The following is a 27,984-nucleotide window of genomic DNA, read 5'->3' on the forward strand; positions in this document are numbered from 1 at the left end:
GGAGAAATAAGATTTATTCTTGTAACAAATAATTTAGCCAAATACATTGTTGGTAATGGAAGATTAAAGGGGTATATGTTTTTAGCATTCTCTAATGATATACAAGTTGCTAGGAAAGCAGAGTGTTTGAAATCTCTGGTTAGATCAACACTATTTTGCTCAAAGGTTTGTGGACTTTGAATACTGATGCTTTCCTGTTTCCCAGTGCATTTGTTTTTAGGCTATTTTGATTCACTTTAAAGGAATTTTAATAACTTTCTGTTGACAGCATGGACAGCTGGTCTTGAGAATTAGTGAAAATTCACTTGCTGACTGAGGAAGGAAGTGACATCAATGAGTTTCTAAAGTCAGGCCTGAGGGAAAAGTGTGCTCTGCCAGAGTAGCCTTTCATGCCATTGTATTTCCAGTGATGCCTCAAGATGCAGATTGCATTATCAATCAAACTTGTGGTTTCTCCCTCAGATAAATATAGAAAAAAGAACAGAAAGGCTGGGAAAGACCTCTGCAGCCATTCCTGACACTACTAAGAAAAAGGTGAAGAAGAATTTATGCTAATTCTTTCCTTGTTCTCTCTTCTTTCTTTTTGTGATTTAAATGTACAGTATCAAGGAAAAGGCAGTTGCAGAAGTGGCTTTATGCTATGACAGCAATGATGACATGGGTTAAAAAGGACAGGGATTGACTGTTGGGCTGTTAAGGATAGAAGAGAGATCAAATTCAAGGTCACCACTAAATTGAATACTGAGTTCTCCATTTATTCGCTAGATGATCCTTGTCCTCATCACAGAACAACTATGTGCATTTGGCAGGGTCAGCACTTGTGCTTAGAAGGGACCAAGGTCTGTAATAACAGACACACTGCAAATCAGGGTGGAAACCTGCAAAGTCCTGGTGTGCATTGTACTATTGTTTTAGAAGAAACATCACAAAAAGCAGTAAAAAGACATGACACCTACAGTGCTGAAAGAGGATTCAGTTTCCAACTGCCAGAGGCTAATTATAGGGTAGGACAAGGCCATTGAAAGTGGGCAGAATTTCGTTTGTCCTGCTTTGGGGTTTTTTTTTTTTTTCCTTTTTTTTTTTTTTCCTTAAATTTCCAGAATTACCTTATAATGACTAGTTGCCAATTTTTTACTTTTGGCACTCTCACTTTTGAGGAGGATGTTCCTGTGTTGTTGGTGCCTTGTGATAATTTGTGGGACCATCAACATTCACCAGCAGGATTAAAAACAAACACCACTGAGAGGCTGCTCCTTACTCAAAGGACATGAAGCAATGGGACAAAACCAGAACTGTCAGAACACACCAGCCAGTCCTACAGGCACCCCCTGTTCCAGCCTCATGAAATTCAGGTAACACCTGTGCTAGCCTCATGAAATTCAGGTAATACTTGACACTTACAAGAAGTTTTATTTCTGGTAGATGTACACATGCTAAATTAAAAATTTTTGACAGTTTCTCCCAAGCCACTGCAAAGATGTAGCAGCTTATGCAGCTGCCATCTGAAAGCTCACACGGAAGCTGCCCAGTAGGTAGGCAGCGCAGTCCCAGAGCATACCTTCCTCAACTCAGACTGCTTGTGAGCAGCTTGCTCTTCTCCTATATTTCTTCTGAAACTTCATTTTTCTACCTGTCATCTTGCAAATTGTTCCTAAATGGGCTCAATAGTGCCACCTGAACTAAAAATCAAAAGCAAATCCAAAGGCCTTAATCATAAACAAATAACTGATATTTTGTGATTCAAAGTGTATTTACCAGTATGAACTATGATTCTTGTTTGATGATGCTGTGATTTTCTACCATGCTAACTGAGGCCAAGGTGCTGCAACTGGATTCCAGTGATGTTTTTTGCATCAGGGCTGGAGAAACATACCTCTCCCAATTAATTTTTAGTCATTTTCTTTTGTCTCTCTGGCTGAAAAAAGTGTAATGGGTGGTGGCTCGTTGAGATAAATGGCCTTCTTGGGTTGACCTCAAGCTATATCACTTTAGAAAAAAAAAATTACAACAACATTGTTTAAAAGAATTCTCTGTATGTTCATACACTAATTAGTATACTAATTCCTGTTTCCAGGGCAAGCTGGTTTTTCAATTTTTTTTTGTTTTTGTTGATTGTCCACGATTAAAAGATTACTTTACTGAGAAGAATAATGTATATTTTCTAAAGTAACTGACAGCTGCAAGACAGGAGAGTGTGCCATAACTGCTGCTGTCACGAGGAATGGCAGCACCACTCCTCAGCCTTATGCACACAGCCTACACAGAGAGCAACACATAATCATGCACTCTATGCCCTGCTTACCTCCATACAAAGGAATGGCATATTTGTGCAGGTTTACAGATTAATCTGCTGTAATTCTCTTTAATGTTAAACTACTTCCAGCTCAAATGTAATTAACATCACCAGGTACAAAAGATTCAGATTGGAAATATGAGTACACTCCAACAGAAAAAATAACAGCTTGATGCTGTTCTTTATGTTCAAATAGTTGGATACATTAAGGATTTTGACAGCATGTTTGTTCTGTAAGTATGTAGATGAAAAAACAAAGGTTTCATTTCAAAAGGCAAGGCATTACTACTGTATTTAATTAGAGAGAAAAATCCCTTAAGTATACGGATCTGCCAATTTATGTGATGTGACTGCTATAAGACCTAGCAACAAAGGATTTTTTTCCTTCCAAAATCAAATCTATATTTATATATACTTCAAGAGCCATCATCAATGTCAAAATAAAAGCTTTAGAATAAAAAGTTTGCTTCCTTAAGTCTTCAGATAATTCTACTAATATCTGTGGCATGGCAGAAAGGAAGGGGATGAACAGAAATGCTGAGTCTGTTTCTCTGTTCCCAGGTATCTGAGGGTTTCCAGAAAGACTGAGAATAGTGTGGAGATCTCAGGGGGCAAAGGGGACCTTCAGCCTTGTTCTGAAACTGCCAAATGCACAATCTGGAACAGCCATATTCACTTAACTTCAAGTGGGAATGGTACTTCTAAAAAGTCATTTGTGAAGAGGGAATTTGATGCTCTAATACCAATTTAGTTTTGCTTTTCCAGCTTGTGAAATAAACCCTACCAACTTCATCTTTTACTTTATGTTTCTAGCCTTAAACACATATGCAATCTATTAAGTTGTGACCCACCCCACTTTGATTACTGTAGTCTGATATACCAGTACAGATTCTGAGAAGTGTAAATAAATCAAAGCACTCATTTATTATAAACTTCTGCAGCAAACTCCCATGGCACAAGAGCCTAGGGAAGAAATATTCTGATTTGTTTTTCAGGGTTATAACAGCCAAGGTGTGACATTAACAGATTATCTTCTGTGAAAGCCTTTAACTAGACACACAAAGAATAAAATATTTAGGGCAGAACCATACATTTCCTATGTATTATTGGCAGAATCTCTGGAGTCTGCAAGCAACACAGCTCTTGCAGACCTGCACATCATTTCCTCCTCCTTCTAACAAGAAATTCAATAAACTGAAAGTGCTCATTTATATCATTGCCTTCAGAACCTAGTTTAGCTTTCTGTTGCACCTCTATGATAATTATGCAACTGAATACAATTACAGTGGCCTAAAATATATTAATCACAACTTCATGGTATTGCATAATTCTTCTCAGTTGTCATAATGCCAACTCATAAGTTGCCCTGGCAGAAGAAAACATAAAAAGAAACCCAAGTTGATACTGATTGAAGCAAATGAAGGAAAGTTGGCCATCTCAAAGCACTGAAAGTCTCACAACATTCCAAGGTCTCCCTAGCTAATTTTTAGTGATTACTTTTGATATGAAAACAGACCTTTAATTGTCAGTCTCTAATAAGGATGCAGAACTGTTCCCTGGGAGGTTCAAAGGACCCTGGGAAACTAAACATTTACGAAGGCTTGAGTAGCCAAATGTCTTGTGCTGATTAACATAGACCATTCAGTTTCCACCTAACGAAGTCATAACAAGAAGGAACCCCAAAGGAAAAAAAAAAATTGGACTGACAAAGGAACATTAGTCTTAATAAGACTGAGGACTCTCATTCATTAATTCTGTTGAGCATAAAAAGGAGGTGGGGGTATAACTCGAATTCATTCCTGGACCAAATCCTGCATTGACTAACATTGTGTAACTGTACTTAGGGAGACGAGATGTTACAACATAAATTAATTAAAAATTTAAAGTTTTACCTGCTCTCTGCCTCATCAGCAGTGATAAAAAATTTCAAATGAGACAGAATTGCCAGGATGCCCACTAATGGAATTAGTAAGCAGCCTTGTTTGCCAGTTTTCTTCTAGAAGGCTGTGCTTTCTGTAACTCGGAAAAAATGAAAGCAAACATTTTTTATATTTTTCCTTTAAGGATGGAAGATTTGAGATAATGGAAACATGCCAGACAGTGCAGTGTATTTGGTTTTAGCATCAACACAATATTGATATCACAATTTGGATGGTTTCCAGTTGAACATGGTGCATATTTTCAATGCCTATTTGGCATTCAGCTTGTGTCTAACAACAAGAGTAGTTTGTTTCAAATTTGTTTTACAGCTCACTATGCAATTGCTTTGAAAAGTTTTTTTCTTCTTATCCAACTGCTTCACTGCTTTTTTCACATTCCTGCACTCTTAAAGGAACCAAATGCAGCAAATCACACATTCCTATTCATCTATAATAGGCAAGCAAAGACCAGTTAATTATGTCTTAGTTGGTGCATTTTTTGAAATCCTATCACAATGTGATCCAAATCCAATGGTAAAAATTCTCAGTTCCCACACTGCAAGGGCCATTGCTTTTTCATCTGTACTCATACAAACCATGTCTCTTCTTTTATGTTGCTAGTTATGTATGGTGCCTTATGCTGCTTTATATTATGATAATAGGGAGAGTAGGTCACATAATCTATTAAAATACCTTTTTAACTGTGCTCCCATGTCAAGCTCAATTGCTTATTCAGTTGTATCCAAAAAAATAGGTTTCCAGGCTTTGACATAAAGGAAGATGTTTCTACCCATCTGTTGCAGTTTCCTGTATCAAGGTTCTTAGCACATCATTCTGTGAGGAATCATAAAATCATACAATGGCTTGGGTTGGAAGTGACCTTAAAGATCTTCTAGTTCTAACCCTGCTGCCATGGGCAGGGACACCTTTCACTTGATCAGATTGCTCAGAACTCCATCCAACATGGCCTTGGATGGTTGACTGATTTTTTTCCAATGAAGAAAAATCGTCTGGGTTTTTTACTCTAAGAACATCACAGTAAGAGCTGTCATGATAGAAAAGAACATGGACAGCAAATGGAGCTTGAATCCACTTGCTGAGACCCCACACAGAAATAAAGCTGTGGGCATACAGTTCTCTCTTTCATATACACTGCTATGGTCTTAGGCAGCTGAACCTTTGCATTTGGCCCACAGTGGACTGAAATATTGCAGTAGCCTGGCTTTGGTTTTGGCTCCTGCTTGGGTTCTATTCATATTAACAGAATGGCTGGCCCTGTCCAGATGAGGAATATGAGTACAGTTGAAATTAACCAGCTCCAGGAAAAGCCTCATGGAGTCATCATCATCCTGGTCGTCATCATAGTCAACTGTTGGTTTTTCACTGGTAGCAAAGATAAGTTTATCTCCACCTTTGGAGCACACTATTCCAATATAATCTTAATTGGAACACCCTGGAAATGGCATATGAAGGTACCAGTACCAATGGGAAGCAGCACACAAGCCTGGAGAAAGTTATTTTGACTCACCTGCTAGGATAACTGCCCCACAAACAGCTGAGCTACAAAGCTTCTCTAGTGTGAATCAGAAGCAGTAGTGTAAGCAAGTTAAGTACACAGCAAGCCCAAACAGGGATGGAAAAATCCAGCTTCTTGGCACTAGTTACAAAGTAGAGTCCCACAGCAAAATCACCATGGGAAGCCTTAGTCTACAGTTTCTGCATTTCAGAAATAAAAAGAAGATTAATTTTCTGTACAATATAAGGCCAGGAAGTGACCAGTGGCGATGAGAGCAAATATTCTTTTAATTTATTGCTCATTCTGAGTTATGCCTACATAAACAAACCGTACTTGTTTAAATCTTCTCAGTTTCTTTGTTTAAGGTCTAAATGTGACACTCTAAGGGATGCTCTTAGCAGAATGGCCTCAAATAACTTCTCTGAAAACATTCCAGTTAGAAGCAAAATATTCCCCAGTGTGAACCTGATAGTAACAGAAAGACACTACTCACATTTATGAGGAATAATCTGTAATTAATCCAATAGTAAAGAAGAGAGAGGAAAAAGGAAAAGATGCAATAGGAACCTTATGAAATAGAACTTAAACAACTAGAAAAGTAAAAAAAAAAATCTGTAAACCTAAAATTTTATAGTGAAAGAAAATTAGCTGAAGAAAGGCCAAGAGAAACAAAAGCTAGAACATAACCTTTTCTAATGCATGGCTTTAAATTAAAATTGGTCAGATACAAACCAAAAACTTACAGCAATCATTTGCTGCAGGGAGTGCAAATTTATCTACATTTTGTACAACTGGAATATGACCTTTTACGACCAAATCTTGTGGTTGACTTCAGCTGCAGCTATTGGAAGTCATTTGTAAAAGGTCATCCATGACTGAGAACATAATATAAATCCAAGATGCACAAGGATTCAGGTTTGTGCTACTCAAAAGAGCTTGGGGAAGGAGAAAGAGGGCAGGAAGCTCATCCACTGCTACAGATTCAGTTCTCTATAATGGCATTTATAGTTTGGTAATAGCAATTAATCTAAATAATCAATTTCTAATATGTGAATGCAAATTATGAGAGGATGCACAGTTTTTATGCTTGTCATTTATGACTACATTACTTAAATATTACCAAAGGAGATTATATTATCAAGCAAGACTACTTATTCAGTAATGTAACTTGAGTCAATTTTTGTTGTCTAGAGCATGGTAAAACCTCTTATTCCCACAGATTCTCCACTACAAGAAAAGATTATGGATCCTCAGTTCTTACTGTTATAAAGAAATAAGGTTCTTAGGCAAATTTAGTTTGTAGCCCTAAATAACACATTTATTTGACTTTATTCATGCACAGCCTTACATAGCACTGTTTTTTTTTTTTTTTGTATTTTGTTTTTTTTTGGTTTTTTTTAAACTTTTTTTGCTTTGTTTTCCACTAAAAGTATGATATTTTAAGGAGCTCCTTACAAGAATATCTGATAATTGTGCATAAGCAACCCTCAACAAGAAAAGTGCAATGATATATAAAAGCATGTAAGGTCGTTAGTCATGTTCTCTGACCATCAGAAAATTCAAACTATAATTTGGGCTAGTTGATTAGGGAAAAGAAAAATTATACAATACTTTATGCGTAGAAGTAAAAGAAAATTCCTATTAGAGAGAACTGTCAGCAGTTATTTAACCAAGATCTCATGACAACACTTTCCCAGAAACCTAAAATCAATTCAGAAGGCCAGTTTGTAAAGGATTCACCACCACTATATGAGAGCACACTTAAAATTATGCAAAAAAAAAAAAAAAAATACTCTTTTATGCTTGTTTTCTTTAAAGCCAAACCTGTAGCTCAGGCTTGCAATCTGCCCCACCACTAGCTTTGGGTGGCTGTGTGGCAACTGGTATATATTGCACCCACTATGGATAATTGCAGCCGCCTCCTTGTCGCAGGTGAAACACCCTGATGCTCCAAGCCTCACAAACAGCACCATATTCTGCTTGGGAGGAGCCTTTTGCTCACTTTAGGAATGCCTGCTGTGCCTCCCTTTGTGTGCCATCCTTGCTGCACCAATGAGGATACTGGCAGTGCTCAAAAGTGGAAAGCAGCAGGGGTGGTGAAGCAAGTTCAGCTGGAGAAATATTTATGAGAACTCAACTCAACATATGTCACTGAAAACATAGCTAAATTATTCTTTTTAATTAAGCAGAGACTCAAAATAACAGCACTAAGGTGGTATATGGTAAGGTTTTCTGTACCCAGAAAATGCAAAGTACCCCAACATCAAAAGCATAAACGCTACACTGCATCTGGTTGATCACTCGAGCAGAGTCTAAGTATATACTCTCAGGTACAGTTTATCCTTTTTATGCACAGTGGGTAAAATAGGTTTTAAAACCACACCTGCAGGTTTTGTACATGCCAGCAATTTCTGCCCACAAACATACTGCTGCTGCTTGCAAAGGACCATGTGTACATACCAAAAGCTGGTACTGAGGTACAATTTGCATCCATAAATGTGCAGGTGCAGTTCTGCAGAGACCTATGAGAAGAACGTGACCACACAGCTGGCAACTACTACTCACACAGCAGCCTTCAGACAACAATCTTGCCATAGGATGTGCCATGCCAGGCACAGCAAGGAGAGGCAGAATTCACAGCTGAAACTGCAGCTGTGTTCATGACTGGCAGACTGATTTAAGAAACAAGCTTACCCAGTCTCGGTTTGCAAACCATGGGTATGTACTAAGACTGGCAGCTCTGATGATACCCCAAACTGGGGGCAAGTTTAATGTGTCAGCTACAAAGGTGGAAAATTTTCTGAGAGAGTCCTTTTCACCAAGTGATTCAACATGGTTTTCTATGACTGAAAGAACCCACTGTGTTTATTCTTCCCTAGTGAACTGCATTCTTTTTCAGGCATTAAAATTAATTCTGCAAGACTGACATGAATCAGCATGAGAATTACTGACCAAGTAAGCTTCAGCAAGTACTAAGTGACACAGTCCCATAATATGGTGACTTGATTCACATGTAAAATACTGATTTCTCACAAAGTGATCACTCAGGATGAGACATTTCTCTTTTCTTCTGACAGAAGAAGAAAATATTGTCAATATTGTAATCACAGTCAATATTGTATGTGATTACCAACTTGGCAGTGACTTCTTGCTAACTGCAAGGACAAGGTCTTCACATATGTTCATAGACTAAGGGGAAAAGGCATATTTCTGTTTAGCTTAGTATTTAGTTCTAATGGACATAATACTTAATATGAAATCTGATTAAAGAATGTGAAAAGAAACACAAATGAAATGTGGAAAAATTAACTTCAGATTAATTTGGACTAAAGCCACACCAATTGTGATTGCTTAAATATTTAGTGAAGGGTTAAAAGCAGTTTAAGAGGACTGAATTTCCTGCCTTCTTAGGGATCTAAAAAAGAAAATACGATAATTGAGCATCCATCCCCCATGTAAATTTTGGACACCACTAACATACTGACCTATTGCTATAATTAAAGTAAGTTGTACACTGTAGTTTGTTTATAATTTAAAGGCAAGCATGTGGGATGCAAATCTTCAGAGAAATTAATTTTGCATATTGATGTTGCTAGCAGGGGGTGAAAGAAGTGCTTAATATTTTTAAATGGCTGGTTACTTAGATGTACAGTCAGAGACTCTGGAAGAACAGAGATGCAAACAGCTCAGAGCTTCATATTTCTTCTTCTCATATGAGCATACCAGTAATGTTCCTACTTTTAATACCTTTTGTCCCATGGATTACAGATAACTAGCTCCCAGAATCACATTAAAACAGAAACACCGCTGGTTGCAACTGTATAGAACCAAGCTTAGGTTAAACATATTAACAAACTTACTGTAGAAATGGAAGCTAGGCTCATCCATCACAGAAGAAAGCAAGACAGACAGAAAAAAAAATAAGTTATAAAGAAATCCCTTCATTTTCAATTCTCATTTCTGAGAAGAGATTAGACCAATTCTACAAATCCAGTGTAGACTACTATTTCTTTGCTGGAAAACTTACGCCATCATGCAGCCACATACACACAACCAAGATGCAAATAATCTTAGCTAAAAATACCTCTTTATACAAGCTACAGACAAACAACTTTTCTTTGGGTTTGCTTTTATGTTTGGTTTAAACTTCCCAATGCTCAGCCCTTGCTGCAGCTGAAGGGATGTGCTCTTCCTCCTCCCATGTGCTGGCCACTAGTGCAACTGCACTGCAGGGGCAAGACACATCACAGTCCTGACGCAGCAAAAAATTCTCATCTTGCCTGTAGGCTGATTTTCAACCATATGAGCTCAGAGCAGCCACATGAGCTATGCAGATCAAGACACCTAGCTGGAAAGAACTGTGGGGACAATAAGAAGTCCCCATCTGGGAAGCTCACGTGTAGATCAGCATAAACCTTCTATAATTCCGTATCCTCAGGGTCCTTATCTGTCCAGCTGCTTCAAATCCCTCAGCATCAGAATACCCAGGTTTGTTACAAATGACTGAATAGTTCAGATGCACGATAATAACAACTCTCTTGACAACCAGCTATTTTCTTTTAGGGCTTGCATTGTACGTGACTCTGTTTTTTTCCCTTTTTTAAATACTCAGATACATCATCTATTTGGCTTTCCAAAAGGTATTTGATAACATCTCTCTCACAAGATTTCTTAAGGAAACCTAGCAGGCACAGGAAAGATAGGAAAAGATAGGAAACAGGGTATAGGAATATGAGAGAGGACAGTCAATTTCACTGTGGAAGAAAATCACCAGTGGAGTCCTGCTGTCTCATGTTGAGGATAATGCTTTTCAGCCTGTTCTGAAATCACAGAAAGGAAGCAAACAGCGAAGAGACAATGTTTGCTGATGACATTAAGCTATTTGGGGTAGAAATGATGGAGGCTAAAGAACTTTCTTTGAGAGTAGGTTTGTAATAAAATTACATTTGAAGTGCAATTTATACAAAATGATGCTAGAAATCTTTTAGGGGAAAGCTTAATTTATACTCAAAAATAGTGGACTCTTAACTGAGTTACAAGCACACTGATACTCAGGAATGAGATCTTGGGGTGGTAAAACTTCTGTGCAAACGTCATCTTCCTGCTCACCAGTAGACAAAACAAATTGAGCATCAGAGAAAACCCATTCATTGTGTTTCTGCATATTCACACACTTACATCTTAACTATTACCTGAAATTCTGATCCTTCCACTCATGTACAGAGCTGAAGAAGAAGGAAAGAAGGTGGACTGAAATTATAAACTGGTTTACAAGGAGCAACAACTACGAAACAAATGATCCAGAGGAGATATGATAGGGATCTGTAAAATCATGAGTGACATGGAAAGGGTGAATCAGAACTGACTGCTTGCTGCCCATTGTAAAACAAGGCTGGGGGCATCAGATGAAGCAGGCAGATGGCAGGTGGAAAACAAACATGAGGAAGCATCTCTCCATGCAACTGAGAAAGGAAACTCAGGAACTCTTTGCCAGGGGACGTTACAGCTGCTAAAACTTTACATGGATTCAGGGGACAACTGAACAAGCTGGGAGACAGGAAATCCTTTTGGGGCTGATAAGCAAACAAAAACCACCTCTGGCACAGGAAGTTTCTGAAACACAAACTGCTGGAGTTTGTGAAAGTAACGTGAGAAGGTTTCACTTTGCTGTTTAGGATATTGAGCAAGACAGAGCTCTGGTCTCAGGCAGTGTTGCTGCTGTGTGCATGTGTAGCAACACAAGACAGTTAAAATAGAAAGGCACCCGCTTAAAATATTTCAGAATCTGGACAGCCTCAATAACAACATGCTGTTGACCATTCCTGTTGAGCCTCCAACCACACGAGACTGATCAGTACTTAGATAAATTTCCAAGAAATAGGAGGAACAGACTTACTGAATATTAACAGCACTAGACTCTGTGTGCAATGAAAAAGAAACAAACACAATGATCTCAGTGACTTCCAATGTCACCTGGAAAGTTTACTGTGAGCAAGAGATTGGCCTGCAGTATCCTAAGGTAGATGCTAACACCAGACCATTCTATTATGCCACAGGCTGGAAACACAAAGGGTTTAGAAGGCATTACAGGAATCTTTTAGCACCTATCAATTTTCTGGTTTACTGGTTCTGCTTCCTTGGAACTACAGAAAAATCACTAGAGAAAAACAAATGAGCCTTTTAGAGAAGTGAGATGAGTTTTGTTCGTAAGGCAGATATTAATTTAAAGAATACAAATAGCCCAACAGCCATTAAAATGAACTCTTAAGCACTATTTCTAATTATACTGCATTGATTAAATACAATTATATTTTAATTAAGCTTTGTTCATACCATCATCCTCCTATGTTTTTTCTCTGTCTAAAGGAGGGAATTAATCTCTTTTTCTAGAGATTCACTTTCATGGCAAATAATGCTTATCACTTCATCTATTTTAAAAGCAGAAAACAAAATCTGTGCAAGACATGAATTGTCTCAGCTATGTTAGACAAAATCAGCAGTCTGCTTCAAAGTTCACCTGCCTGGAGAACCCCAGTCAATGTCTGCACTCTTTTCCTTGCTGGTTTTAAAGTCCTACCAAGAGGCTCACTTTTAGCATTCTAAGCTGTTACAGCTCCAGCTGCTGAGTTATGTTAACAGATTGTGTGAGTGCTCCCAGTCTATTTCCGTGTAAAATCAGCTTACCTACAATCCGGGCTGAGGAACAGCCTCGTGGTTTGCCCAGCGCTGGGGCTATGGAGAAGAGATCCTGAATGTTAGCACCTACTGCCCTCTGCCTGCTCCAAGTAAAAAGGCTTAGGCAGCAAAACAAGAGAGAACTTCACTTTCCAATTTTTTAAATACTTGGTCTTACCACTCTGACTGGAATTGATTTCTAACCTATTTCTTTTGATTACAAGAGTAGGAAGTGTTATTCGCCTCTACATTGCCATCGAGGTAGGGATTGCCAATACAAAATGTGCAGATATATACTTCCTGCATAATTTTATCCTGTTTTCATAAAACACAATTTTAAATTTCTTTCAGCATTCAGTGGGATTATGAATTCAGAGGTTCACCATATCTTTCCACGAAATGTGGTGGGAGGTGTATTGCAGTGAAGTTCATAATGACAGACAGAGAAAAGAGAAGTCCAGGTTGTAAATCCTTGCCCTGCAATACGATCCATGTGGTGAAACACTTACAGGGGCCATCTGAGTACCTGGCACAAACTACAGAGGGACAGACCTTGATGCCTACACAGATAAGGCTGCACTATCAAGGACAAAGTTCCTATAAGCCATAGCAGCCAGCCAGCACTATGAATGGGGACCCAGAAAAAGTCTGTATCAATGGTTTTGACCTTGTATTCAGCTTAAGTGATAACCCACAGCGATCAACTCTGACTTGCACTTTAAAGTCTCAGTTCTGCCCAAAAGGATTGCTTGAAATTCCTTAGATATAGAAAATCAACAGGAAATCCACTCCCTTGGGTTTTGCTAGAGGGTACACTAACCTCTGGACTTTTAAACTTTTTCTCTGACCCAGAGAATAGAAAATATTTCCATGTCCATTTGTGGAGGGGTAGAAGTCATGCAAATAGCATTCACAGAGTCAGACCTGGCCCTAAGTCCATGAATGCAAAGGCAGTGCTGTAGCCCTGGGTATTTATGTCCATTAATCATGAGCTACAGTTCTGAACAGAAATGACACAGGAAATCCTGGTGAGCTGTTACAATTCTATTATCCCACATGCATGTCTTCCAAAATGCACCACAGTAGCATTCTCTCCATGTAAGACAGGTGATATTGGAAAATATAAAAGCCCATTTACATATGTAGCTACTTCAACATATCTTTTCAAAACTGTTTACATTTCCAAGCTCAAATTTCCAGCAAAGGCTTAACCCGATGCAGTTTGGCTTAGGAATAAAATAAACCAGGTGCTTCCAGTATATTTGGTCCTTGTCTCTGCCTCTGCTTCTTCACAAGCTCTATCAACAATGGTCTGGCAGTTACCATACCTTCCCATTCACAGACTCATTTAGGTTCACACCTGGAATATTCACCTCTGGTTCCACCCACTCACAACAGCTGATTATTTTGATAATTAACCTGTTAGACTGCCCAGATAGCTAAATAACCCCAAGTAACACTGGACCAAGGCCTTCTATGGGAGGTTTTGGTCAGAAGCTGAGGACATACCATGACTGCATGCCACGCTTGCTGAAAGCATGTGTAAATTAATACTGGGCATTCTGAATGCCTCAGCACTAAGCTGGCCTGGCAGATGCAGTCCCTGAGTACCTACTTTCTCTCTGTGATTGGCAGTAACAGCCAGCAAAAAAATAAAGCAAACCCCACCCTCTTGGGACACCCCTTGGGATATCATTACATTATTATTACAGATAGATTTTGCCTGTCACTTTTGCTCTATTTTCTTTAAATAAAACAAAGCAAAGCAAAAAACCCAAATCAAACAAAAAAAAGCCCACAATGTTTCAGATACCGAGACCCAAAACTGTGTAACACATGAAAATGACTGTGAAAGTTATTTGGAGTAGGACTTTGTCACTAGAGGGCACTTAGTCACATAAAATTAGTCATCTTTGGGTTGGGTTGGTCTTGGGTTTGGTGTTTTTTGTAACAACTTCTTTCTCTAAAATATCTTCTAAAATATTTGTTGATTTTGCTGGGTTTTATTATTGATTTAGGAGTATGCAAGTATATCCATAAATATCTGTAAACCCAAGAGTATCAGGGCAGTGATCTGCAGTGAAACGTTTCCTTTGGGACAGGGGATAAACAGGGAAGCTAAAGAGAGGCTAGAGTGTACAGGATTTAGTACAAAAACCCAGGCTAAAATTATACCAAAGGTTGCTCAATTAGTATTAATTTAATTAATAAAACCTGAAGTGGAACAAATTATCATACATAGCAGCAGGGGTCTATAATCACAAACACAGACACAGTTCTCAAGCATCAAAAGCTCTGCTGTAAATTGACAAATGAAAAATCATCTGTTATTGAAAACAAAGCCAGAGCCCTCATTTACACACACCTCTCATGAAGTACCTAAGGTACCAAGTGGAGTGCATTATTTTAAGTGGATTTAACATACTTGACACTTCATTGTAGACGATCTAGCTTATTATGTTCCAGTGGTTTGCTTTGCTGGACACTGAAACCAAACGATTTCTGATGGGGTGCTTAAGGCTCATTGGCAGCCTGGCCAATGAGGATATATTGGCAGCTCATGGCACAACTTTAAAGCTGCCTTTGTGCTAGGAAGTTGTGCACTTTACCTCCTGGCTTCATGACTGTGATAATTTGTCATGGGACCTCTTTGATGCATAAGCAATTCCAGTGGGCTGAAGAGCCTGTATTTTTGCACTAAATCCTGTACACTCCAGCCTCTCTTTAGCTTCCCTGTTTATCCCCTTTCCCAGAAGAAACGTTTCACTGCAAATCACTGCCTTGATACTCTTGGGTTTACAGATACTTATGGCTATACTTGCATACTCCTAAATCAATAATAAACCCCAGCAAAATCAACAAATATTTTAGAAGATATTTTAGAGAAAGAAGCTATTGGGAAAAAAAAAAAAACAAAAAACAAACCAAACCCAAAACCAACCCAACCCAAAGATGACTAATTTTATGTGACTAAGTGCCCTCTAGTGACAAAGTCCTACTCCAATAACTTTCACAGACACTTCCATGTGTTACACTGTTTTGTTTCTCAGTATCTGAACCATTGTGGGCTTTTTTGTTTGGTTTGTTTTTTTGTCTTGTTTTGTTTTATTTAAAGAAAACAGAGCAAAAGTGACAGGCAAAATCTATCTGTAATGATAATAATAATAACAACAGCAATAACAACAACAACAATAATCAACACCAATCACTGTGTTAGTCTAAAATACACTTTATTAACTGAAACATGATGAGTATTTTCCAGCAAAGTCAATGCTATTATTTCTATAACTCAAGGGAGACACAGCTTTGTGGTGGGTTGCTCAGATTAGTCAACATCCTTTGAACTGCTGTTGCTTCTAAGAGCTCTCTGCCACTGAGTGGTGATGCTGCAAAGCAGAAGAGAGAATTAACTCTGGGTCAGCCTGACAACTCTTCCCCTTTATTACAAATCCCTCACCCCACACTGAAACCGACCTCCAATCAGTCATTTCTTCCCCAGAACAGCCCATCCATATGCTGGAGCAAGCATGTCTAAAAGGCAGGCATGGAGCTTCACCTGCTCCATTATCTTCTCCAAACATAATAAGTAAGTAAGTAGAAAATATGTACTTAGGGAAGCCTAGCTTATAAATGAGCTCTTAGAAACTAAAGAAACCCTCCAAAGGGGAAAATACTTTTTTTTTTTTTCTTTTTTTTTTTTTTTGTCTCTCAGTTGTAGAAAGGATAGCAAGTCTTCACTTTGTACTGCTACTCCTTTAGGTGAAAGCTGAAGATTTAAAATCTAGTCTTAAAAGAGAAGAAAACTTTATTATTATTATTATTGCTGTTGTCATTATTATATAAAATATGAAATATATATGTTTTATATTATGTTATAATATATAAATTAATACATTACGTATTATAAATAATGTAGCACACACACACACATATATATATATTTATATACACACACACTCCCCCTGTAACATTTCCATTATCAGATTTTTGGATACCACTCCAAAATTATTCATCGCTCTTCTGTAAATAGCAGTTTTCCTATTTTTTCAAATGTTGTCTTTCGCTTTTTCATGTGGAGAATCTCACCATGACCATTACACTTCAGTCTGGAAAACAGCTCTCAGTCATTTTTTTAAAGACCAACAATGAATAATTTAAGTAATACAGTTCTCTGCTATGTATTTTTTAAAAAATGAAAACATTTCAATGAAAACATGCTTTTTTTGCCTTCACACTTAATGAGCATGAATTATATTTTCTGGTTTTTCTAATGAAGTCATAACCTTACCACTTTAATTTTCTTTGCTGTACTCACTGTCTTTGCACTAAGATAATCAATGATGTTAGCTAGACAAGCAGTTTGCCAGTGTGCTCTCAAGTTACTGTAAAATTGGGTATTTAGTCAGAAGTGCTCCTATATTCCTCTGGAACATTAAATTGAAGGCTTAAAATACAGCCTTTCAGTAAGCAGTTCCTTAGAGAAGATAAAAAACAGCTCATAAACTAAAAAAGGATGTGGCAAAAGAGACAATTTTTTTCTATTGTACACAGCATAAAATGCACTAAAGTAAATTCAAATCTCCTAAGGAAATTTTGTTTCCTTAAAAAACAATGAACACCAATGCTAAGGTGCTCTGACTTGCAATTTGACCTTTCAAATTACTGTCAAAAAGAGGGTACAGTTTTATTGTTAGTATCTGTTCTCGCATTTTATCACAGCAGTTACATTTCTGCCTCTTTGCCCATACCCAACACTGCTTAATATTGGTTAAAGCCAACATAAAATATCAAGGATTGTAATTTCAAATGACCTATCTACCGAATGGAAGGAATAAACTACCCTTAAGTATTTTCTCAGTCATGACAGAAACATCCAGTGCCTTCTTAAGGCTAATAAATGTAGACAAGAAACATGTTACTCTTACACTTTCATGAGACATAAAGCTTTGCAGTTCAGTGTCTGTGGAAATTTCTTCTGAACATATTAAAATGATCTTAGGGCTCTTCAGAAACCCTGTTCATAAAACAAAAAAAGCTAGGATAGTTAAAATTAATGAATCATAAATAAAACATGCATTTCTGTATATATTAAATGACAGGTCTCAGAAACTCCACCACCACCCACACGTTCACATGCAGCAAAAGCACATACAATTCATTAAACCCACTCAAGTGTGCTGGTTCTTCCTGGCATTATTCATAATTGAAACATTTCAATTCTAGTTAACAAAAAAACCTATCCTCTAATTTGAAAGTAAAACAAGAAAATTAGCTCTGTGTTTCAGGATTACAATACCACAGTGCCTTCAAGTAGCCACATTAAGGCTTAGGGTGGTTAAATTTAAAATGTTTGAGGGGTTTTGTGGCTGCTTTAAAAAAAAAAAAATTATAAAGAAGTAATGCAGCCCACTCAAACAGCAATCTTTACAAACACAGATCTCTTCAATATTTTTTTCCAGTATGCCAAACAAAGCCAGACAGGAAAACAATGAAAAATGCCAAACTATATTTTAATTATAAAATGAAAATGTCATTCCTTAAATATGAATGCTCTTAAATAAGCATAAGGAACAGATGGGCTGCAAAAAGCAGAGTAAGAGCAGGATATAGTACTTAGGTGACAGATGATAGGGTGGGGGTGACAGTATCCCCCTACTTTTTACCTGTTTTAACCATAAAAGCTCCCTGCCAAGCACTTACATGATTAGGACATCTCATCTGGACTGCCTATACAAAAGGAGGCAAAGCACCCTGAATGAAATGGATTGGCTTGCTACAATGAAAATAAATGGCTAAGAATTAGATACTGCGTCTCAGACTCAATATTCATAAACCAGAGGTGGGATTCAAGCTCTGATCCCAATCCACTGTTACTCAGCATTTGGCTTGTTCCTGTTCACAGAGATGAGCACAAAGTGTATTTTCCTATTCTTGGTCTATTTTAATGGTTCACTAGGTCTCCATGCTGCTATCCTCTCAATTTAAAAATAAAAGAAAATCAGCTGCCTGCACCTTTCCTTAAAGCCTTGCTACATTTTAGGGCCATTCCAACAAACATCACCAGCTTTTCTCCACTTTGGGCACTCCAAAGAAAAAGGATAATTTTTGCCCCAAAAATTTATTCTGTAAAATCATTAGAGAATTACCTTAGTGAAACTGGTGGAACCCTGGGGGAAGGGATCATGAATTACTGCTTTTTTCTTGCATTCTTCACTTTCAATCTGCTTTTAGTTACCTGTTGCACACCAGATACCTGTAGTCAGCAGAACTTTGCTCTGGCTCCACATGGCCCATTAGAACTGGGCAGACAAGAAACTTGATTATGTAAAATCATATGAAAGCTGTTTCAGTGCAACACCAGATGCAGGAGGAAATCATTATTCTGAGTTGCAGCTGGTGAATTCTTCCTGAAATACAGATCTGTGTTGCTTCTGTAACTTTTTCTTAAGGTATAAAAAGAGGGAAGCAAAACCTCAGCATATTCCTGAAGATCCATTTTTTTCCTAAAAAACCTGGTCTATCTTATTTATAATTTCTTTTCTGAAAATTAATATTTTAATGACTTGTACAGTGAGAAAAAAAAGGGCTATACAGACTTTTCTATTTGCATGTTGAAGAACTGATTTTACCTGAAAGCGGTAACACTTGACCTCATCAGTTACATGGGGCCAGAAGAAAATGCATTTTTACCATGCTAAACACTTCCAGCTTTTAACTTTTGGAAAATTAATTATTATTATTCCTTAATACAGCAATATCAGTAAATCTTTACCCAGATGCCTACAAGCCTTTTAAATTTTTTTTTTCATTCAAGAGAATAAATTATTCTGAAAAACAAAGTAGCTAAAATAGTTATCATGCCACTGTTTAAATAGCTTCCACCACAAATAAAACTATGCTGATGAGCCCAAAAACATCTGAGGTCCGTGTCTGCATAAATCAAAGAGACACGTGAAAGTCATTCTATTCACTTAATAGTCACACGGTATAAGAAAGGAGAAAAAAGCCTATACTCTTAAATTTGTCTCTGTCTCTTCATAAAATCATCCTCATGAATTCAAATAGGAAGAAGCAGCTTGCCGCTGGAAAGCAAAGTATCCGAGTGCCGTGGCTGCAACACACCAGCAAGGGGAGCAGTAACACTTTGAGAACTTCTCTCTCCAGCGACAGCCAATTTTACATAAATGCAGTAAGGTATAGAATATTGATGCCAGGCTGTACAGACAGTGGAAGGGATATTAATTCTACTGAAAGACGGAGAAATTAAAAAAAGCAACCCAAACCCTACACAGACTCTTGCAATGCTAGAAGGTGGAAGCACACATAAAGGATCTCAGATCGGCCCCATATGCCACTCACCAAATAACCCAAGGCAGCGAGCTAAAATAAAGCCCTCTCAAATCTGAGACTCTTATTTCCATTTCATGTATTTTTATATATATACACAGACATATACATAAGTTGTTTTCTGTATGTTCTCCTTTCAAACAGTGATGACTACATATTTCTATGGGAAGGGGAGACACTGTCTAGCTTCCTAGGAAAATAAACAGATGGCACTGCTGGAGTGGTAGGTAGGAGGGATGAAGTATTCTCAAGCCTCAATTGCAACCCTTGATAGGGAAAGTAGAAGGTGGAATTTCTCAAAGCAGGCTTTTACATCTGGATTTCTTAGGGACAGATAATTGAGCCAGCACTTCAATGGAGGAGTACATTTTATAACTGCTGTCAGACTGATCTTTTAAATTCTTGTGCCTGTAGCACTGACACAGACCTGTCCATGGTGGTTCTAAAGGCAGAGCTGGAAATCCCACCACAGCTCCCTCCACACAGGGAAAAAAAGAGGGAGCACTGACAGTGCCTCTTTGCTGCATCATTCCCACTCTTCCTTTTCCAATCCTGTCCTACCACAGGTACTTCTGAACAGTGGCACTGCCCAACTCAGCTACAGCCCAGCTATCATGGAGCAGAATACACAGGTCCCATCCATGGAAGTGCTGTAAAAAAGAAGCAAAGGTGGGAAGGAAAACTGCTGCCTGAACCAGGTTCTTCACCACAGCCAAGGCTCCCCCATTCATACCTTTTCTACAGCAATATGAAGTTTTTAGAAAGAAACAAGAATCCCTCTCCCTTCAAAATGCTGCAAGTTTTTAACAGCTGCTACCCAAGTAGGTAACAAAGGCATTTAATCAACTTGTAAATGCCCAAGTGTGAAGGCAACCTAAGTACTAATCATGAAATTACAACGCATGAAAAAATTCAGAATAGTGTTTTGCTGTAATTGTGCATAATTTAACTCAAAAAAGCAAGAGGAGTTATATTTGGATACAGAAGAAAGAGGTCAATTTAATGAGGGGGGAAAAAATGCTGTCATTTTTACTAGTCTGAGAGAGAAATCCTTTACCCACTGTAACCCACTGTAAGAATTTTGGGATGTTGCTTCTCCAGTATGTCATGGGGACAAGTCATCATCAAAGGAACATGCAATAGAAAAAATGGTGTGTCAGAGCCACATTTTCAGCAAAAGAATCCACTTTTGTCATCTTAAAGAAAGCTCATTTATAAACTGCAGCTTCAGCCATTGGAGGCAGATAGAGACCTGTATGTTACAATCCCAGAGTACAGTTGTAAAAATAAAAACAATATAAAAGTTTTCATCCTTCTGATAAGAAGGAATGGAAATATTAAATAAAAAATCCAGGATGGTCTCAACAAATTCCTAATGATTTCATGACATTTCTGGACAATGGGTTTCCTAATTTTGAGTTTGTAAGCAGATGTTGATGGAGTCAAATCCAGGCCTGGTTTGTACAGTTTCTTCTTTTCTTCTAAAGGGCAAGAATGGGATATGGGATGCAGGGTGACATCTGTCCTGGATGCAGTGCTACTGACATGGGCGAGGCTACTTGACCTACAAAGAGCCTTTCAAGCCCAGACACAGATGAAAGATGTGTGAATAGTTGATTCTGAAGGTCTGCCCATCCCATCAATCAGCCTGAGTTTGCCTGAACTTTGTTAACAGGGCACCAGCCATAAAGAAGAGCCACAAGCCTCCTACCCCAGCACTCAAATGTTGATATTGCCCTCCTTTCGTACCCTTCCCATCATCAGCATCAAGCCAAAAGAATTACATTCAATCCCTTTACCTGGCACAAAGCCAGCAGAGAAACATAAGCAGGAGTCTTGTGACAGAGGAGAAGGAAACCAGAGCATGAAGTGCCCTTCACCATACATGGCCCACTGGATCGGTCTGAGCAGCCTAACCCATGCTCTGTGTCACAATCCTGAGGATATCACTCCTTGGGACAAAATTTTTAGACCAGAAGTAGAAAGAACATGATATAGTATCAGGAATAAGTGCTTTTCTGGTAACCAAGTTCAAAAAGGGTACAGAGGGCACAGAGGCTATGGTAAGGAATTATCTTGATGCTAATGCAAATGAATGTAATTTCTTCCAAAACATGCTCTTGCACTTGACCTTTAAGGCACACCTTTCCAAGGAAATACTCTTATCAAATCACAATAAAAATTCCTTTGGGTTTATTGTAAGTACAAGAAGTAAATTGCATTAGCATAAACACATCTCCATCTTAAGAGGCAGATTCTTTCATAGGTAGCTTTCAATGTACATAGACTGCAAAAACAGGAGGATGGCTTTAACAGCCAGCCTTTAGAATTCCCTAGAATGCAGCTGGATTGGTAACTCTTCTAAAAGTCATAAAATAAATGGATTTTTCCACCGGAGGTGTACACCTTTGCAGCTTTTAGTGACTAAAATGATACTTTATTGATTTTGAAGACATCTGGAAAAATAAGGCATTTTTGTTTATTTGGAAAAAATAACAGGATATATTTTCAAGAAACAAGTGTGTGTAAACACAAAGTTCTCTAGGCTGGCACGATATACACCACAGCTCTGTCTAAGATTTCATATGCATTCTATATAGACTTTGCTCATAATCTAACACAGATCACATAATGTTCATGTGACCACAAAAGGTTTGCTTTTTCCCTGAAAGGATAGCATCTTTAGACATTATGTTAAATTATTGCTGGGTCAGCCCAGCATAGACAAGCCCCTACTACCCTTGGGTGGGAACATCAGGTATGATTAAACAAAAATCTGCTAGTCTTTCTTTTAGGTCATTTCTGTCTTCCCAGTTTTCAGTCTCTGTATCACAAACAGGTGCAGGTAACCCAGTTTTCCCTGTGTTAGCTGTCTTCTTCCTAATGAAATGAAGTCTGAAAGGATAATTTGATTTGCAAAAAAGAGAAAAAATACTCAAGACTATAAAGAAAAACAGGATGCTGGACAGAAATGCTCTGGGATGAAGCCATAATATGAGAATGAACACAGCCATGGATAGCCTTTCCTCTTTCCATCATCATCCTAAGAAAGATTCCTCTTTTTCTGAGCCTCCTGGCTTGCATACGTGTGCCTTATCCTCCTCCTTTCTCTTTAAAGTAGCAGAAATTTTTATCTCTAATCCTCTTGTCATCTGCTAGACAAAAATACAGATTCAACGTCCTTGTTTATTTTTGAAAAATAGCATTATTATCAAGAATGTTGCTAATTATCAGTTACTTTGAGAGATATGAAACCCTTCTTCTACCTTGGGAAAATATTTGGGGTTTTTCAAAAACTCTTCTACTTGAAATAAGAGAGTGTAAGATTAGAATGATTTTATAACCAAAGAAAGAGTACTTTTTACTCTTTTGACTAGCTGAATCTTCAAAATAATTTCAAAACATTTTGTCCTTTTACTTAGGCTGCAGACTCTGACAAATTCAGAATAACTAAGAAAGGATTCTTTTATTCAGAAGATGTCAAAACAATAATGCCAGTAGAGTTCTCCAAAGAAATGAATTTAAATAGAAAATTCATTTGAAATTTTCTTTCCCACACACTGTTCTGCAGTTGCACTGGATCAGCACTTCCTTCTGAAGGAGAATGTTTTGGACAAAGATCCCTGATTTGCTCTAAGGCTTTGTGCTTACTTGTATTTTAGTAACAGGACAATCAAGGCCTGAAAAGCTGTTTTTCTGCAGTAAGTACTGTACCCTTCCTCCTTGGGGTCCAGCTGCATGTCATCCCAAGCCAAGGGCTGGTACAGAGCAGCTGTGCTACCTTGGCCCAGATTTCTGAGCAAACTTGTAATTTGTGAGGTAGGGGTGTGAGAAAGTGGGCTAGAGCCACACAAGAAAAGAATGGGAGAGGTGCAGGTAGAGATGCAGTTATTGAGCTGAGGATAGGTGCTGTTGCAGGATTCAAGAGAAAAACACCAACATAAGAAAGTATAAAATACTTAAGGGACTGGAAGAAAAATACAGCCTCTTACTTGTTTCTTTGTGTTCTATAATTTCTGGAACTATTGAGTATTCAGAAAGAAAAAGCCCCAAACAGACAACTAAACTGACTGCAGTGGAAATTCAATTATAATGTGAAATAGTAATCTGTGTAATTTTAACTCAGTCCCCATTGCTACAGTAGATGGATGAATAAAACAGTATTTAGTATTATCCTCAAATAATATTTCTGTAGAATATTTAATTTTTGAGTTCCATGTGTCAGTGGTAAATCTTACTTGATTATTCCCATTTTGCTGCATTGTTTATCCTATAGCCTCATCTCATAGCTTGGAATGAATCATGGTAGATCTGTACAACTAGTGGCTTCCTGATAAAGCACATTTCCAGTACTATTTTTAAGCATTTACCAAGCAGTGTGGCTAGGGCCACTACATGACAGATGCTATGGAATCACTGAACATTTGAATATTACTATGTTAATTTTAGAAGAAATGTTATACATATCCACATGGACTTGTTAGTGATTGCATTACAGCCTAAGTGATCAGGAGATGAGTTAACAGAGGAACAAGTGATCAGAGTGGGTTTTGGATACTGAGAAGGCAGGTTCTATGTCATACCCACAGTGGTCTACAACAAGGACATGTATTATTAATTATGCATTTATTAATTCTCGTGCTGCAGAGGACAGGTGACCTACTCTTAACTAAGCATACACATAACTTTCTTATAGATAACATGTTTCCTCTTTTCTGGATAAACTCTTTTTTGCTTTAGGAAAGATTACTTCTCACCTCATAACCTTGTCACTTCCAAACCTCGTTCAATATAAGGGAAGATGATGTAGTACAGGCAGATGAGATGATGACCACCACCTGATCACGAGAAAGTTTCAGATTTAGCTGGGAAAGCACAGCTTGTGGTGCTGAATGAGACATGCCCCATTTGGCCAGGGCCCTATAGCATGTTCTGCAAAGAAGCATACTTCAAAGATTTCCAGGAAGTAAGGCACCTTCCTAATGAAAGGTGTATACTGGAACTGTGACACTCCTTAGGGCTGTGGCCCAAAGCTAGAATTGGCTTTGCACTAGCATAAAAAAATTTTCTGTTTTCTCTTATCGATTTAGTTTAATAAATATGATTTTCCAGCTGTTGGAGCCAAGTCCAAAATGAACACAGCCAGTTCCTTTTACATAACACCAAACTGGGAAGACTTTTTTCCAAAGCTTGCTCAAACAAACAGCCACACTGACCACTAGCTGTTGTACAACTCCACAACTCTAGCTGCTCTCAAATTGCATCTCATTCACAAGCCTCTCTAGCTTAGAAGAGGCAAATAACTAGTGTGTGCGTTATTGTATACTTCCGTTTCCTCAGAAACTGTAAATACAGGACTACATTTGCTGAACAGCATCATCAGAACCAAATCTGTAGCAATGGTAGCAATTATCTCCTTAATTCCAAAAGGTGTAAGGGTAGGGTGTACAAGAGGACTGCATCAGTTACTCTCATTGGTATGTAAGTGGATGATAATTGTTTTAATATCCATTTAAAAAAAAGAAAAATGTTCATGCTAATTTATTGGATTAGACATCAAGTTGTTTGCATTACAGAGTCAAGGAACAACTGCTTCTGATGATGCCAATGTAAATTATCACAAAACAAATAATTTTTGTCACAACCTAAATTGCAGAAGTGCATGGTACTACCAGATACACTTCCAATATAACCCAGTTGCTACTGTCTGCCAGTCTTTCAAACTAATAATTTAGTTTCCTTGTGGCATTACACAAAGAAATGCACAATCTGTATGTAATTCATAGCATTTACTAATTGTATTTTTTCCTTTTTCTAAATTCAAGCTACCCACAAGACTAAAGATATATTTTCACATCTGATTAATTTCATTATCATTTATGCTAAATCTGCTCCAACTGAACCTAAAAAACGTGGAGGAGAACAGTTTTGTTTTTTTTTTAGCTTGGATTTAGATTTAAGAAGACAAGTAGCAGCAGCAGCATGAGACACATATAATAGGGCTTAATTACATCTCACACAGGCTTAATTACGAGAAGTGGCAGAAAGAACCTGCAACATTTCTTCATTAGAGAAAAGTTATCAACCATGTTTCCCAAACTTTTAGTACAGAAGTGCTATTAATTGCTTACTGCCAGCATACAGAATTCGCATTTGTTATTCAGGCTGATATACATATCACAACTGCCACAAGAAATGGATAACTGAATTAGTTTGATGAATTTCATAATGATAAACATAGCATTTCCACAACAAGCTTAGGGAATTGAAAGCCTGCATTTATGAGTTCTGATTTCTGCAGCAACTGGTTTGTCTTTTTTTCTTCTTGTAAATTCAGGGTAAAATATTGCGATTGTTATATCCTTTGATATCCTTATTTAATTCCCAATGCACAGAGAAGATAGTTTGTAGGTCCATGTCAGTAAAACAGCAATTTCAGAACTAGTTGAAATACAATATTTCATCCACAGAGGAAACTCAAATCACGTTGCTTTCTGGGCAAAGAAAATGAGAAGAAATTTTTAAAAGTGTATTTCCACAGTATCCCATATAACAACTTTATAAAAATTTTTATTGTAAATTCTAATTTTTATTATTTCATGACACATCAGTTGCAACTTCACATAGCTATTTAGATGCAAGTGATGACCTTTCATGGCATAGATTTCGGTGAAAAATGCTAATACTGATTATTGTACCATTGACTGATTCACACAGACTTTTATCTAGACCACTTGTAACACACCGTTATATGTTCATCTTAAGATATGTATTACAATAGTTTGGAGATACAAACAAGTTCTAGAAAAGCTGAAGCCATTATTTCAACACTTGGTGGCAACATGTCAAAAAAACCCCCAAAAGTTCTTCCAACAATGCTGACTTTTACAAGAAATGTGCATTTCACTGAAAATAACCTGACAAAAGAATTTGGAGCAGGCCTAATCCATTCCTGGTTGCTTTGATGGCATTTAGTACAGGCTCACTTCTTAGACATTCTGCTTTATTTTTGGTGTCAACATCTTTGAGCAACAACACTTCAAAACTGGTTAGTCAGCCTACACTACTTCCTGGTCATCAAAGCTGAGCAGTTCTGCCATGCTGCAGAGTACATGTATGAAATACTGACTACATGCTGCCATTTTCTGCTTCATCCCATGTCTTCAAGAAAGAAGGTGTAAACACCAGGGAACGAACACCAAATACCTGGCTCTGCTATAGAGTGTCACACCCAGTGGCCTCAGGGTCCATAGGAAGGACAGGACCATTTGGGGTGGGAGCTGGGGGTGGGGGTACCATTTGCTACATATAGGGCACTGTTGGGCAGCTATCTGGGGTATAGAAAAGACTATACAGACAAAAGCTGCTCACACCATCTTTCTTTAAATGGCACATTATGTTGCTTCTTTTCCCCAGTACACAACGTGATGCTTCAAGCAGCAGAGCTTTGAGGAGCTCTCTTTAGGAAATTGTTCCACAGTTTGCAACACATCTTTGACAGAAAACTACTCTCCCTTTAAGTTAAGGATTCCTGAAATCCAGCTGAACACTGCTGCTACTCATCAGTTGCCCAGTTTCACTTCGCCTTTCTGTGGTTATCAGCACTAGTGCAAATTAAGTCTTTTTGCTTGAAATAATAATAATTTTGAAAGAAAGTGTAATTTAGCTTTCCTACTTCTAAGGTCTAAGCATTTCTAATAAATATTAATTTTTTTGTCTTCTGTCTGAGGTCAATCGTAGTAGGCATCAATATTTTATTTATCTGCCTCACTCATTTTTGACAAGGGGTGAAATCAACAGCAGGATGAAAGGATGCTGTAATAAAGATGTTAAAGAATAAAAACTTGAGCTTAAATCCTGACCTCTGCAGAGCCTCATTAGTACAATTCACCCTGTCTAAATTCATCACCAGTCATCTCTGCTCATTGTTTATAGCCCTTCAACTCATCTACAGTCTGTATGACCATGTTTCTATCGAAGCCAAAATGTATTAGTTATTTGTGTACTCTTTGGCAAGATAGTATCAAAAGGTTTACTAAAATGCATGTATTATACCACTTGCCTTTCATCTGCTTATTTTGTAATCTTATCAGGAAGGTAAAAAAAGCAATCTGGCTAGATTTATTCTTTCTAAGCCTATTTGTCTTATTGCTTATGGTTCCATTATTAAATCTGAGGAAAATAATCTTCTTTACTCAACCTCGCAATACATTTATCATTTGCCTGTTTTTTAT

General features: G+C 37.8%; 1 protein-coding gene and 1 long non-coding RNA gene across 5 annotated transcripts in view; one reads left to right on the top strand and one right to left on the bottom strand.

Moving 5' to 3' along the window:
• CHST9 (carbohydrate sulfotransferase 9) overlaps positions 1–27,984 on the bottom strand; it is an 86,741-nt gene that overhangs the window by 18,075 nt on the left and 40,682 nt on the right. The window lies entirely within an intron of this gene.
• LOC140682409 (uncharacterized) lies at positions 465–27,981 on the top strand. The gene is made up of 3 exons (XR_012054112.1): positions 465–534; positions 20,317–20,419; positions 27,167–27,981. It is a non-coding gene; the product is annotated as an uncharacterized lncRNA (long non-coding RNA).

The sequence above is a fragment of the Taeniopygia guttata genome, chromosome 2 (assembly GCF_048771995.1).
Source record: "Taeniopygia guttata chromosome 2, bTaeGut7.mat, whole genome shotgun sequence".
In the NCBI taxonomy this organism is placed as follows: Eukaryota; Metazoa; Chordata; class Aves; order Passeriformes; family Estrildidae; genus Taeniopygia; species Taeniopygia guttata.